Here is a 15,561-nt window from a genome sequence, read left to right as displayed (position 1 = left end):
TACAGAGCTATTGTAATAAAAAGCAGCTTGGTACTGGCATAAAAACTGACATGGACCAATGCAATTGAATTGAAGATCCTGATATTAATCCGCACACCTATGAACATATAATTTTTGACAAAGAATCCAAAAATGTACAATGGACAAAAGAAAGCATCTTCAACAAATGGTGCTGGCATAACTGGATGTCAACATGTTGAAGGCTGCAAATAGATCCATAACTGTAACCGTGCACAAAACTTAAGTCCAAGTGGATCAAAGACCTTAATATAAATCCAGTTACTCTGAACCTGATAGAAGAGAAAGTAGGACGTACTCTTGAACGCATTGGCATGGGAGATCACTTTCTAAATATAACACCAGTAGCACAGACACTGAGAGAAACAATCAATCAATGGGACCTGTTGAAACTGAGAAGCTTTTGCAGAGCAAAGGACATGGTCAACAAGACAAAGCGACAGCCTACAGAATGGGAAAAGGTCTTCACCAACCCCACATCTGACAGAGGGCTGATATCCAGAATATATAAAGAACTCAAGAAATTCAGACATCAAAATGCCGAACATCCAATTAAGAAATGGGCTATAGAACTAAACAGAGAATTCTCCACAGAGGAAGTTCAAATGGCTGAAAGACATTTAAGGAATTGCTCAACATCCCTAATTATCCGGGAAATGGAAATCAAAATGACTCTGAGATACCACCTTACACCTGTCAGAATGGCTAAGATCAAAAGCACAGAAGACAGCTTATGCTGGAGAGGATGTGGAGCAAGGGGAACTCTCCTCCACTGCTGGTGGGAATGCAAGCTTGTACAGCCACTTTGGAAATCAATATGGCACTTCCTTAGAAAATTGGGAATCCATCTCCACCAAGATCAAGCTGTAGCACTCTTGGGCATATACCCAAGGAATGCTCAATCATACCACAAGGGCATTTGCTCAGCTATGTTCATATCAGCATTGTTTGTAATAGCCAGAACCTGGAAACAACCTAGATGCCCTTCAACTGAAGAATGGATAAAGAAAATATGGTACATATACACAATGGAGTACTACTCAGCAGAGAAAAACAATGACATCATGAGGTTTGCAGGCAAATGGATGGATCTAGAAAAAAATCATCCTGAGTGAGGTAACCCAGACTCAGAAAGACAAACAGGGTATGTACTCACTCATAGGAGGATACTAGATGTAAAACAAAGATGACTAGACTGCTACACAACTGCAGGGAGTCTACCTAGAAAACGGGACCCTAGGAAAGACACATGGATCACCCAAAGACAGAGAAATGGATGAGATCTACATGAACAACCTGTACGAGAGTGGGAGTAATGAAGGGCAAGGTTTGAGGAAAACAAAGCTTAGGGGAGCAGGAGATCCCAACTGGATCAAGAACAGAAAGGGAGAACAAGGAATAACAGACCATGATAAATGATGACCACATGAGAACAGGAATAGGCAGAAAGCTGGAGAGGTCCCCAGAAATCCATAATGATACATCCTCTGTAGGCTGCTGGCAATAGTCGAGAGAAAGCCTGATCTGACCTAGTCTGGTGATCAGATGGCCAAACACCCTAACGGTCGTGCTGGAACTCTCATCCAATAACTGATGGATGTGGATGCAGAGATCCTCAGCCAGGCCCCAGGTGGAGGTCCAGGGGTCCAACTGCCAAGAAAGAGGAGGGACTGAAAGAGTATGAATTGTTGAGACCAAGATTGCAAAAAGCATAGGGACAAATAGCAAAATGAATGGAAGCACTTGAATTATGAACCAAAGGCTTTGGAGCCCCCAGCTGGATCAGGCCCTCTGTATAAGTGAGACAATTGAATAGCTTAATCTGTTTGGGAGGCATCCAGTCTGTGGGACCAGGACCTGTCCTTAGTGCATGAGCTGGCTGTTTGGAACCTTGGGCTTACACAGGGACACTTTGCTCAGCCTGGAAGGAGGGGACTGGAGCTGCCTGTACTGAATCCACCAGGTTTAAATGAATCTGCAGGGGAGTCTTGTCCCTGGAGGAGATGGGAATGGAGGGGATGGGATGGGGGTAAGGTAGGAGTAGGGTCAGGAGGGGGGAGGACAGGGGAACCCATGGCTGATGTGTAAAATTAAAACACAAATATAAAATAATAATAATAATAATAATAATAATAATAATAAATAAAGAGAAACATTAAAATATTTTTTTAAAAAGAGGAGACAATAGGTTGTCAGTCCTCTGAGGGGCTAAAGAGGCCAGCCTTGTGGATGGTCTACTGTGTGGACAGGTTCATCTTTCTGCGGCCACTTGCCTGTGAGGCACCTGGTGGGAGCAGTTTCACTTAGTCTGCTTCTTGTTTCTTGCTTTATGGTGTTCATCTGGCAACTCAAAGAGTTGTGTCCAGAACTGAATGTCATCTCTCTGGGTTATCCTGATTTTAGCACCCAGGGGTGTATAAGCTTTCTGAGGAGCTGACCTTGTCTCCAGTGCACTTAAATATGGTACCTAGGTGTGGTATTGGGAGGCCCTGTGAGGATGCAGTGTTCCGTGCTGACACAGAGACTCTCCTGGACACCCAGGGGCATCTTCAACTGTTCATAACTTAGCTGCCTGGAAATCACTAGGCAGCTTTTCTGGTAAGCCTCTGAACCAGATGGCACAGATGAATAATGACTTCTAACTCTCACCCATTAAATTCCCAGGCACGGAGCTCTCCAGCTTCTGATTCGGTCTTTCTCAAGTAACTAGGTTAACCTATGCCAGCACTGCTAAGTCAGTGCCTAATCCTTGCTAGGACTTCTAGAATAGGCTAGCTGAGGGATGTTTGACTCCAAAACTGGGTTCATAGTAGAGCCTCTCAAAAGAGCTTCCTGTCACTGTCCTGCAGAACAGTGGGACTGAGAGAGCTCCTCAGCACCCGTGTTTCTCAGTCCTCATCTCTGCCTGGTTAGACACCAATTCTTAGTGCTGAGGCCACAGATTAGCTTGAAGAGTACCCCCCCCCCAGTTGCCATCATTTGCTGCCTGCTTCTCCCACCTCTGTTCCCAAAGGTCCTCTTTCTCTTTCCACCCCATCCATTTTCCGCTTTTTAAGTGGTGACTGTTCACACCTGAGGCTTTCCAGATAGAATTTCTTCCCTGATTGATTTTTGTTCTTCTCAATCTGGTTATATACTAAAGATATTGCATGCTTTCCCATCTGTAATATTGTACGGGTGTTCTCCATTTGTGTTTGCCTGTGGACGTTACCCTTGCAGTCCTTTGTTGGACAGAACACTTAAATTTTTATATGCTAAAACTAATCTGAATTTTTAGTAGGTATTCTTGCACACATGTTATAGATACATTTTTTTCATGGAATTTATCTTTTAAGTTGTCAATTTAGCTGCAGTCTGTTTGGCATGCATTGTGTCATCTTTCTTTGCCTTTTTCCCTTCCTCCCTTCCTCCTTCCTTCCTTCCTCCCTCCCTCCCTTCCTTCCTCCCTTCCTTCCTTCCTTCCACCCTTCCTTCCTTCCTTCCTCCCTTCCTTTCTCTCTCTCTCTCTTTCTTTCTTTCTTTCTTTCTTTCTTTCTTTCTTTCTTTCTTTCTTTCTTTCTTTCTTTCTTTCTTTCTTTCTTTGTGTATTGCTATGGATTGAGTCTATGACTTGTGCATACCACTCAAGCTTTGTTCTCAGTGGAACAGCTCCCTTTCCCAAATCAATCTATCTGGAAAGGTGGTTAGGACTTTATGTTGTTTGTGGGGGAGGGCCACTCATGTGCTTTATCCATTTCTGTATATCTAAACTACAGTCCTGACCCTGATTCTGTAGGCCTGGTATAAAAGCATAAAAGAAGGCCCACACAGCATGTATCTAGATTTTTACATCTTTCTAACTGGGCAAATATGTGGTGAATAACAATCTGGAAATCCAAGTTTAAGTTTAAAATCCTTAGTTTATTTCTGAGCGTTAACCACCCTGTGTGTGTGTGAGAGAGGGGGGGGTAGGTGGGAGAGAGAGAGAGAGACAGAGACAGAAAGACAGAGGACAGCTTTTGGGAGTTAGTTTTGGGACTTCACTATGTGAATTACAGAGCTGCAGCTCAGGTTGTCAGGGTTGGTGGTAAGTACCTTCACATGCTGTACCATCTCACTAGCCCCTTCACAGCAGAGATGAGGCAGCCTCCAGTTTATGGCCTATCCTTTTTTTTTCTCAGTCCCAACTTTGCACATCTCTATGAGGACTTCACATGTAATACCTGTCTCAGCCTCGACCCACACACCTATAAACTCTATCTACAAGGTACAACAAGTGCCTCTGGTCACCTTGGTAGTTAGAGTTGTTCAGTAGCAGTGAAATCTGCCTGAAGAGGAGGCCTGGGCAGGAGCTAGAAGTTTGCATGGAATTCTGTGTACTACAGTGGAAAGAGGAAGAATGGACTCTTGAGCAGCACTTTTCTAACCATGTCTGGACTCGTTGGGAGGGTCCTGACTAGAGGAAGGCTGGAATAGACATCCTAGTGTTGCCCAGATCTGGAGCTCTGGATTTAATGTAGGGATTGGTCATGTGCTAATGTTCCTTTTAGGCACTAAAGAAATATTCTTTTCCTTTATTTTCCAAGAGACACAGTTGCTGCCTGAGGTGGTGCAGAGGTGATCTTTCTATTTTGGGAGTAAAATGAACTCTAAATCATGAGAAGAGACAGCTTCTTGGAAATCTCTTTTTGTTCTGTTCTACCTACATGATGCAAATAGGAACTCAAGGTCCCTATTTAAAGAGGGTGGAGCAACCTTAAATAGAGGCTGGGCATTGGGAGAAGAGTTAGCCTGCAGTCAAAACCTCACTTAATACAGTTAGCTGCTTAAAACCCACTGCTCTTGAATTTAAAAGAGAATAATGTATCAATTTAATTATGCAGCTATGAATGAAAGCTGTAATTCTGAAAATCTCTCCATCATCATTAATCGTTACAGTTTATGTGAAGGATGAAAGGAGTCTCTTGTTAAGGAGTATGGCAGGGATGGGATGTGAAATCTGAACCTCATTCCTAACTTGTTAAATTGTGCACTGGGATGGATGCTCAAACAGATTTGTGATTGGGAGTGATGAGAGCACTGTATTTCATAGCACGGGACAGGGGAGGCTAGGATTTTATAGGGCTGCAAGTTTAGAGACTGAAGTTTATAGGATTTTTTTGTTTGTTTGGTTTTTTGTTTCCTGAGTCTCAAATTCTTGAAAGGTGGTGATGATGGGCCTGTGTATTTGGAGGAAAAAGGGAGATTGTGAGTGGGTATTTCTGTTGCTAATGGCACCTTGAGTGACCTCCTTTCTGCGCACAAACCCAGTTATTTGTCATCCCCCCACTGCATCATAGGCAGGTTCCTGATAGAATTGGTATTTCTTTTTATACTGGTATTTATATCACCGCATGCCTTAGTTGTGTTTCAGTGATAACAAGAAACAAAGAAAGAAAGAAAAAGAAGAGCTGTGCATCTTCTTCCATAGGTGATGTTCTACCCAAGTATGATTAATGACAGCATTGCTGCTTAGAACATTCCCATGTGCCAGGAACCTGTCCACTGTGTCTGATCAAGATCCTGGGAAACGCATTGCACTGCAGCCGTGCTCTTAAAAACTGACTCTGGAGTGGCAGTGAAAGAGAACAGTGAGTTTTTTTGAATCAAATCAAATCAAATGAATGAAGTGTATAAGATCCTGCCACTTTGTGCTCTGCCCTCTTCTCTTCAAGGATTTCCCCAGCTCCCTCAGCTGTTCTGTGTCCCAACGGCCAGGCAGTATTCAGGCATGCACATTCCCTGTGATGGAACCAGTCGCTCACGGCCATCATGTCTTCTTGCTCGCCAGTGTCCTACTCCGATTAGTGAGGACAGATGCCATTCCAGCTGTTAAATATTTTGAATCTCACTTTCATCATTCCTGTCCCAACATGACTTAGGAAAGTGTTTGTTTCCCATTTGTTTATGGGTTTCTGTGAATTGACATTTTCAAGGACATTGCCTTAGAGATCAATTCTGTTTGAGGCAGGAGCCCTGTCAGGTGGCTAGGATGCTAACAAGGTTGGCCGAGTGGAAAGGACTTGAGCATCTCTTGGGAGTTAGACTTACAGGGAGTTCCTGCTATAAAATATTTTCTCCTATCTGTGCACATCAAAAACTTATAACATATTGATTCCTTTGGCTTCTACTTTCAGCCCACATGTTTTTCCCCCCAAAAGCAAGTATTTCTGGGAAAGGGAACAATAAATTCAAATCACTTTAAACTATTAGACCAATTTGGAGATTAATCACATCACACGTAGCAATACAAATACATTGAAAATAATGGAAAGATAATATAAAATGAGGGCACTGTAGCCATGCCTCGGAGCCCGAGAGTCCATCAAGAGTTTGAAGCAGGATTGCCAACAGTATAAGAGAGTCCAGAGCTGGAGGTAGAGGCCCATGGAAGCCGCTGTTTACCTCCTTCCTGGCTGCCCAGGTAGGTTTTCCAGAGCCTGATTGAGTAGATGGTGGCAGAACAATTTATTTTAATTATGCATTATGTCATATTTCCTGGCCTCATGAAAGTTAATGCAACAGTAAACCAAACAGCTTATGGCGAGACACAAGTGAAGGAGGCGCTGTTTTTATTATCCCAAGCTTCAATTCCCAGATGGAAAGGCAAGAGAATTGACTTGGCAGGTGAGATGCAGGAGAAGTTACAGACGACATATTCCTTGTACAGACACCAAGGTGACTGCCCTGGAGCTGACTGAACAGCAGAGAGAGGGAGGGAGGGAGAGAGAGAGAGAGACAGAGAGAGAGACAGAGAGACAGAGAGACAGAGACAGACAGAGAGACAGACAGAGAGAGAGAGAAAGAGAGAGAGAGACAGAGACAGAGAGACAGAGAGACACACACAGAGAGAGAATGAGAATACCCTTTTACCCTAAAGAGCCTGCCCCAGTATTAAAGTCTGGATACTTAGGTGGGCCAGTTTTTGCCTCTCTTCCCTCTCAGTGATTCTGCATTTGCCTGTGACATTCACTCACTATTCACTCCCTGGTTTATTCACCTACACGTCTGTCTGTCTAAGCACAGTGGAAGTCAGTTTAATACTAAGGACTAATATTGAGGACTAAGCTTGGTAAATGATAACTAGAAGATCTGGACAAGTTTAAAGATCTGTATTCCGCAAGACAGTATTGCTGTCTTGAGAATTCTTTTACCTGAGAGACTTTTAGCAGAGAGTTGTAGTGGATGTCAAAACACTGCTCAAAATTGTCTGTATCTATCCAGTCACCAGTTTCACTGTCGAGAGAGCATGTATAGAACTAATTATACTCCACTATGAAACCCCAGTGCGTCATTCTTTGTGTGTTTCCTAGCAATTAACTTTAAAAGGGCTAATTAGCCCCCTTGTGCCCCAGTGTCCTCATCTAAAATTCGAGGATACTAGCGCTGTCTACCTCAAGAGGTAGACAGACATACAGTATATGTGCTAGCATTGAATACTGCGAACTTTTTGTTACTTCACTTATCAAAAAGCACAGCTAGTTCCTCCTACCCCTTGGATAAGTCTTTGGATTTACTTGGTGAACAGAAGAGACATGGAAAGAATGCAATCAGACACCTGCAACTCTGTTGGAAAGGAGAACTGCTGTAGGAAGCTCACTCTGAGGGTCACCATGTGAAATGCTTGCCTGGCCTGGGGCTGGGTGAGGAGAGCCCACCGTGGAGCCTACGTATTCCACACTCCGGCTACTTGATTCCTTCCAGCCTAGGGGCTGAACACATGAATGCAGTAGTCTTGAAGGTTCCAGCTGGTCAGAGTCTGCCTGCAACTGCAGCAGATGTGTTTGTTGATGTTTGCTATTGCATGTAACTGTTTCTAATTTTTATTGTCTCAAACTGCTCTTCCAAGGTAGCAAGCTGCTAGGCAGTCATCCACAGCACAGAGGGTTGAGCACCTTTCTGATTCAAGGAAATACTAGATGCTCTCTTAGATCATTGCTGTTCCCTACCTATGCCACTGTTAGTGTGTTATCTCATTGAACCCCCTTTTTTCCTGGAAGTTATATGTGATACAAATTTTGTAGATTTAACATTTTCTTTGACTGATGAATCGATTTCCTCCATCGCATCTTCAGTGCCTGAGATTCTCTCTTCCACCTCTGTATTCTGATGATGCTTGCAGCTGTAGTTCCTGTTTGTTTACCCAGATTTTCCATTTCCAGGATTCCCTCCATTTGTGTTTTCTTTATTACTTCTATTCCCATTTTCAGTTTCCTTTATCTTTTGAAGTTTCCTTTATCTGTTTGTTTGTTTGTGTTTCTTTTGGTGTTTGTTGATTTCTTCCAATTTCTTGTTTGTATTTTCCTCAATTTCCTTAAGGGATTTGTTTGTATCCTCTTTAGGGACTGCTATCATCTTCATAAAGTAATGTTTAAGGTCATTTTCTTGTGCTTCAGCTGTGTTAGATAGTTCAGGTCTTGTTGTAGAATAGCTGGGCTCTGGTGATGTCATGTTGCCTCTTCTGTTATTGATTATGCCTTACACTGGTGTTTAAGCATCTGGATTTGGGGATGATTATAGGTCCAGATGTTGATTCCTGCATTTATCTTTGTTAGATGAGTGTTTTCTTCCTTGGTTTCTCTTTTCTCTCTGGTCTTTTGACCTAAATGGCCAAGGGTTCTGGTGACTAGTGTGTCATCAGGTCTAGTAGGGTGTTCTCTCTGGGTTTATTAGGGCTGGGGTCCCTAGGTCCACCCTGGCCTCTGGTAAAGTGGAAATCTTCTTCCTAGGTTGTAAACCAGGATATGGAGGACAGTTTGCAGTTTAGGGCCATTGGGAAGGCTTTAAAGAGTTTTTGTGGGTGGTGGACAGTGTCTACCTGGGGTTCCTAGGACCAGCCTGGCTTTCCATAAGGCTGCTCAGGCTTTGGGCCCTTGTATGAAGCCCAGGGGAGAGAGAGAGGTCTGGGTTTGTTGCGTGGGTTTTAAGGAGTTTCAGTTGGTTGTGGGTGATGTATTGCCTGGGGTTCCTAAATCCTGCCTGGCCTCTGGTAAAGCCAAAGACTTCTTCCAAAGTAGTAGGCTAAGATATGGGGCCCAGAGGTAGGGGTATAGTCTGGGGTTGTTGGACATGTTAAAGGGGTTTAGTAGGTGGTGGGCATTGTCCTCCCACTCTCTCCCTCCCAGATTTCTCCTTCTATTTAGTCTCTCTGCCTGCCAGCCCCAGCTATCCTTTCTGCCTTGCTATTGGCTGTTCAGCTCTTTATTAGCCCATCAGGTGGTTTAGACAGGCACAGCAACACAGCTTCACAGAGTTAAACAAATGCAACATAAAAGAATGCAACACATCTTTGCATCATTAAACAAATGTAACACACCTTAAAATAATATTTCACAACAGAATACATTTGGTGTATGTGTAAAAAGTTGTCAAATTGACAAAAATATTAAAATGCATCACAGAGACTATACATTGGAACTTTCCTGTTAGCTACTTTTCATGCTTTTGTAAATAGTTATAATGAAAAATGTATTTCAAATGATTTAGTGTTGACTATTTTATTAAGATATGTTGTAACATATTTGTATATAGGTTATATGTTGTGTGTACATACACATGCACACCACAATTATATAAATGTTAAAATAGATCTTAATAAAACAGATAACACTAAGATATATATATATATATATATATATATATATATATATATATATATATAGTTATGAAACTAGGAAACCAGGCAACCAGGCAGGCTGAGGGGACTGGAAGAAGAGGAGAGCAGAGAACCCACAAAACAAGTTAATTAAGCATAATAATTTGTATACTCATTTTAAGAACAAGTAAAATTCAGAATGATGGAAAAGGTCTCCTTTCAGAATCTCTTTCTGTAGTTACCTGCATTTAGACATGTCATCCACATGGTGGAGGCAAAGAGTTTTATCTGAACTAGGCAAGTTAGTCTTTATAGCACAGCATACAACAGGTATAATACAGCAACCCATTCTTCTGATGTTGAAGACTGTGGAGCCAGGCATTCAATTTAGACATTAAGAACTTTCTTAAGGGCTTGAAAAGTATAAAAATCTCCACCCAGGTAGCAGATACTTGCTAGTAAGCTTAAGTTATGAATAATAACGCTGTTGGAATGATAGGTGGAAAGGGGGATTGTAATTAGGTGCTTTTCTAATAGGATAAAAAATTTTTCAAATCTTGGAAGAAATAAACAAGAATGAATTGATCACCCATGATTGGGAATGCTTAGTGGAAGGTGAATTTGTCACTCTGTCACTAAGGAAAAAATATTAAAAATGCAGTGGCAGCTACAGATAATGCAGCCTTATCGGTTCACCCTTGTTGCAGTGGTATCAGTCACTTAGCCAACAGATGAGAGCCATGAATTGGCTGTTCTCAGGGATTATGGTGGCACAGTGATCAAATCTTAATCTCAGAGGTGATGCTTGGGAGAGAGAATTTTGTGTTTCTGTACAATTCTCCATATGAGTCTAATGTGAGGCGGGGTCATGCTATAGGCAGGCTCTGGAAGGGGTCCAGAGACTTAACAAACAACCTTCTAAACCCTTCTTTTCCAAACCCTTGTTTCCTTCTAGCTATCTCTAGCCCAATGGAAATTGACAAATGTCAATCTGATCAAATTCTTGTTACTTGGGGTTATAGTCCTTGAATTAAATGACATAAAAGCTTTTCCCATGGTTCAAAATCTAAATCTCCAGAATAGGGAACCTTGCTTCTGAAGAATTTCAGATGAGATAATAAACTAATCCTGTGGAGAGCGTTTAAGACCTTTGGGGCCACGTGTAAGAGCCATCTATGTGATGACCTAAGCATCCAGAAAGCATAGTAACTGAGTACTACAGTGTAAAAGACTAAACTCTACAAAGGACAGCAGTAGAGAGCTTGTACACTGGTTGAATTAAAAGAAATGTATTATTTATTATGTATACAGTGTTCTGCCTGCATGTTTGCCTGCAGGCCAGAAGAGGGCACCAGATCTCATTACAGGTGTTTCTGAACCATCGTGTAGTTGCTGGGAATTGAGCTCAGAACCTCTGGAAGAACAGCCAGTGCTCTTAACCACTGAGCAGACTTTGGTGAGAATTTGGTGAAAGCTGAAGATAGGTATTGCAGTCAGATTAACATTTACCATCAGCCAACTTAAAGAAGATGGACATCCAATTCATTGTAGATCTTAAGAGATGAAACAAGTTTCCATGCATGGAAGAATTCTACCTCATCTGTAACATGGACATCCTTCCCTCGTGTTTACATTGTCAGCAGACTTACCAGCTTCACAATGGGATAAGCCCATGCTTTGAAACCAACCTATCCTCTGTCATTTCCTAGGAGAACCTTGGTACGACTTTTGTCATTCTTAGAAACTCAATGGAGTTTTGTTTCCTTCCATATCGTGAGGACTCAGACAAAGTTGATGACTAAGTTTTAAATCACTGAGAACTTATATAAAACAAATTACCTCTTGGAATCACCTATGGTTGACAGTAGATGGAAGATGAAAAATCATCCCTTAATGTTGGGCAGCATTTAGGGGTATCCTATCAAAAGATGACAGCTTCACAGGAAATGGGACAGCAAGGGCATGGACACAGACATAAGACTGAAACCTAAAACTCCTACTAAAGTGATGGGACATTTGACTCAGTGATTCTTAATACAATAAAGCACAGTAAAGAGGAGTTCAATAAAACTAGTGAAAATGCCATTTTAGTCAGCCATGTCAAATTTATTGACTCCTTAATGACAAAAGTACTCAGTTATCAGTACTCAGTTCTATCTGATGAAGCCTAAAAATACCTGAGTAAACTGGAGCAGTTTGTATTAGTTCACACATAAATGATTTATGAATATTATTTCTCATCTAAAAACAGGGCACGATTTCTTGAAAATTGACAGAGCAGTAATTCTGGGAAGTATTCACATAAGGGGGCTGGTAGATAAATAAATTTGGGAAATGATGACTTATATAGAGTAAATTATGGCTCTCTAAAGGAGAGGTAAAATTCCAGAACAAATTTGATTTAAGAATCTGTCCTTCAGATATGCCCACAAAACTTCCATGGACTGTTAATTGGAGGTATGTCTGTTCTGCTTTTTGCTTCCTATGACCTTGAGCTGTAGTTCCTTTTCTGTTTTTTTGTCAAGACAGCTTTTCTCTGTGTATCCCTGGCTGTCCTGGAACTCACTCTGTAGACCAGGCTGGCCTCGAACTCACAGAGATCCGCCTGCCTCTGCCTCCCGAGTGCTGGCATTAAAGGTGTGTGCCTCCACCGCCTTGCTGAGCTCCAGTTCTTTTTGGAGCCTGTTTTCCCATTTTACCAATGCTCTACTACTTGGAGTTATTTGAGACTTTAGAAAGGCTTTGCTTTTGTGAGAGATAATTTTTCAAATGTCAGAAATGTTATCTATCTATGGCTGGTTGTTTTTTGACGTTGGGGCATCTCAAGAACTCCATTTGAAGTTAATTTCTCACTTTGGAGCCTTTGTATCCCACACACTTTCTGCCACAGAGGTGGCAGGGAGCAGGCGGTTCATTCCCTTGGTAAAAGTGCAGGCAGTTCACTTGGTTTGATTAATGAAGTTCTCCTGCTGGACTTAGAACACTGGAGAGTGACAGAGTTGATTGTGCTTAACTTAATTCTGATTATATATGCCGTAGAACACTTTCCACTTTTGCTGTTTAACCACATCTGCCATGAGGTGAATTCAGATTTCCCAGTGCAATTAGCTCTAGAGAACATTTTCCTTGGCTTCTTTTTTTTTTCTTTTTAGCTTCACAGCTATAGTTATTCCAAAAATATGTCTTTCTTCCAGGAAGAATAAAGAATCAGGTCACCTTTATTGTCCCTGAGCAAAGAATACACACATAGAAATTCATCCATATTTTAAATACATGGTAAATCAAAAGTAAATACACAGTAAGCTGAAATTTTGTGATATTCTAGAACTTACCTTGCTAAATTGCTTTCAGGAGTCATTAACAAAAGTGAAGTCCTAAACCAAAATTTAAACAAACAAGAAAACTCATACTTCCCCTCTCCATTCAAGCTGAGGAGAAGTTTCATCTGCAAGGCAGATAGATACTACAGAATTAACTGCTGAAGCTCATAGCTGGGCCTGAGAGGGTGGTCCCAGGAGGCATTTTGTTTTTCTTTTAAGGAGTGTGCTATCCCAAGCTGTTTGTTAGCAAGAAGGCTGCCTTTTCTTTATGGTGCATACGGTCTGAAAAACCAGTCAGGGAATGGAGTAGAGCCTCCTGGGGATTGCAGAGTTGGTGCTAATGTTGGAAGTGTCTTGAGAAACAGCAGAGATCTAGTGAGAGGCCTGGCTTCCGTGGCTACCTAGAACAGCAACATCACTCTCCAGTATACTTAGGCTTTGCACTATATTTCATTTTATTTATTTAATTTTTTATAATTCATCACAAACATTGTAGCCGGGGAAAGTGGAATGATCTTGGTGGTCTTCCTGGAAGATCAGTGGCTTGGCTCAGATTTGGTGACCAGTGGCTATTTTCCAGGGTGGTCCAGTTCTAGGTCTGTGAGAAAATGGGAATAAATGGTGCATTTGAGAAACATCAGATGCATACAAGGCCATATGTTTTTATGTTTATGGTAAACATAAAACTATCCAGCATGACCCATTTATCCTTTATAGTCCATTTTGGGAGTGAGGGATTACAAGTAAGAACTTCCCAATACCCAAAGCATAAGTTATCCTTATTGCGTACACAATCTAGTGAGGCCTGTGTAACTGTCTGTTTTATGGGAATAATCACTGTCAGAGCAAAAGAGAAACAATGGATAAAAGAGCCCTGGTTATGGTTTGGGTGTTGACTACCCCACAGAGGTCAAGTGGTCCTATGCTGGCTAGTTTTATGTCAACTTGACACAAGCTAAAGTCATCTAAGGGGAGAGAACCTCAGTTGAGAAAATGCCTCCCTAAGATCCGGCTGTAGGCAAACCTGTAGGGCATTTTCTTAATTAGTGATTGATACAGGAGGGCCTAGGCCATTGTGGGTGGGGCCATTTTTGGGCTGTTAGTCCTGGGTGCTATAAGAAAGCAGGCTGAGCAAGTCATGAGGAGCAAGCCAGTCAGTAAGTGGCACTCCTCCATGGCCTCTGCATCAGCTCCTGCCTCTAGATTCTTTCCCTGCTTGAGTTCCTGTCCTGACTTCTTGTGATGATGAATAATGATATGGAAGTATAAGCTGAATAAAAACCTTTCCTCCCCAATTTATTTTGGTCACAGCATTTCATCACAGCAAGACACCTTAACTAGACAGGTCCCAAGGGAAGAGATGGACCCTTGGAGAGTGGAATGCAGTAGGAGGTCCTTAGGTCATTAAGGATAGGTGTGTCCTTAAAGAGGAAGATATTAGGTCCTGCCTCTTCCTTTTTCTCCCTTCAATTCCTAGCCATGAGGTTAGCAGTTCTCTGTACCACATGTTCCGCACCACTGCCTTCTGCTATCTGCACAAAGGCCGAAAAGCAATGGGACTCCATGAAACTTGTGAGCTGGGACACCTCAGACAGTGAGATGAAATCAACCTATTTTTAAAAATAAGTTGATGATTTCAGGAATTTTGTTATAATTGTGGGAAGCTGAATTCTAATGCCCTGGTCATGGAATTGAGAGAGCAGTTGTGTGGTTTTTACTTCAGTAAGACATTGCTGAGCATGAGATGGGTCTTTTTCTGGGTTTGGTCATTTTGTTGCTGCTGTTGTTGGGTTGTTGGTTTTTGTTTGCTTATTTTGTGTGTAAGTGTGTGTGTGTGTGTGTGTGTGTGTGTGTGTGTGTGTGTATGTGTGTATGTGTGTGTGTATTTACAAAAAAAAAACCTTGTTTATGTTATGGCAAAATTCATTTGCCCTTGTTCTTTTTCTTTTCTAAGATAGCAGGAAGAAAATCTTCATCTGCTACTTTATTTATTATATACATTATTTATGAGGTTATACCTTGGATAGAGGATATGACAGATATGAACATGCTCTTAATGTCATTTCTTAGGTCTCTGTCACACTGTGAGCAGTCTGTGCAAGATGTGATTCTGGTATCTAGAATATTTTTCACCTACAAGGTAAAAGAACTTTTTTATCTTGGCAGTCCAGGGTACTCTAATTTCCTCCAGAAAAAAAAAATGCCTTGTTTTATAAGATTGAAAAACTTCCTCCCTCCTCAATAGAGAATCACTTTGGGGTCCTGAAGGCTTGCCTAAGAAAATAAATGTTAAGATGACCACTCCAGTTATAATAACAATTTTAAAGCATGAAATAGAATGTGTCTGTTGACTGTATCAGAGGTGTAACTAGGGATGAGAACATGTAGAGACAAAATATTTCAGCTTCTAGTCAATCTCTAGCTAGGCACTAGTGGGCTTTCATTGAAAAAGTATTACATGCCCAGTCAAAGTGACCTCAACAGTATTAGGGTGTCAGAATCACCAAAAAAAAAAAAAAAAAAAAAAGAGTATCTTCCAATATATGATTAAAAGACTGGCCTGCTTAGGGGGAAATAATCAACATTTCTTCTGGAATCACTGGCAGAGTG

At 41.5% G+C, this 15,561-nt stretch overlaps 1 protein-coding gene across 1 annotated transcript in view; it reads right to left on the bottom strand.

Moving 5' to 3' along the window:
- Positions 1-13,371: 13,371 nt before the first annotated feature.
- Gc (GC vitamin D binding protein) overlaps positions 13,372-15,561 on the bottom strand; it is a 34,155-nt gene continuing 31,965 nt past the window's right edge. Inside the window, exon 13 of the mRNA XM_036201634.1 lies at positions 13,372-13,549. The gene's annotated coding sequence lies outside the window, so the exon portion shown is untranslated. The remainder of the gene's footprint in view (positions 13,550-15,561) is intronic.

The sequence above is a fragment of the Onychomys torridus genome, chromosome 10, assembly GCF_903995425.1.
Source record: "Onychomys torridus chromosome 10, mOncTor1.1, whole genome shotgun sequence".
Taxonomy (NCBI): domain Eukaryota; kingdom Metazoa; phylum Chordata; class Mammalia; order Rodentia; family Cricetidae; genus Onychomys; species Onychomys torridus.
The sequence above is the reverse complement of the archived record's forward strand: the minus strand, read 5'-3'. Positions and strand labels throughout refer to the sequence as shown.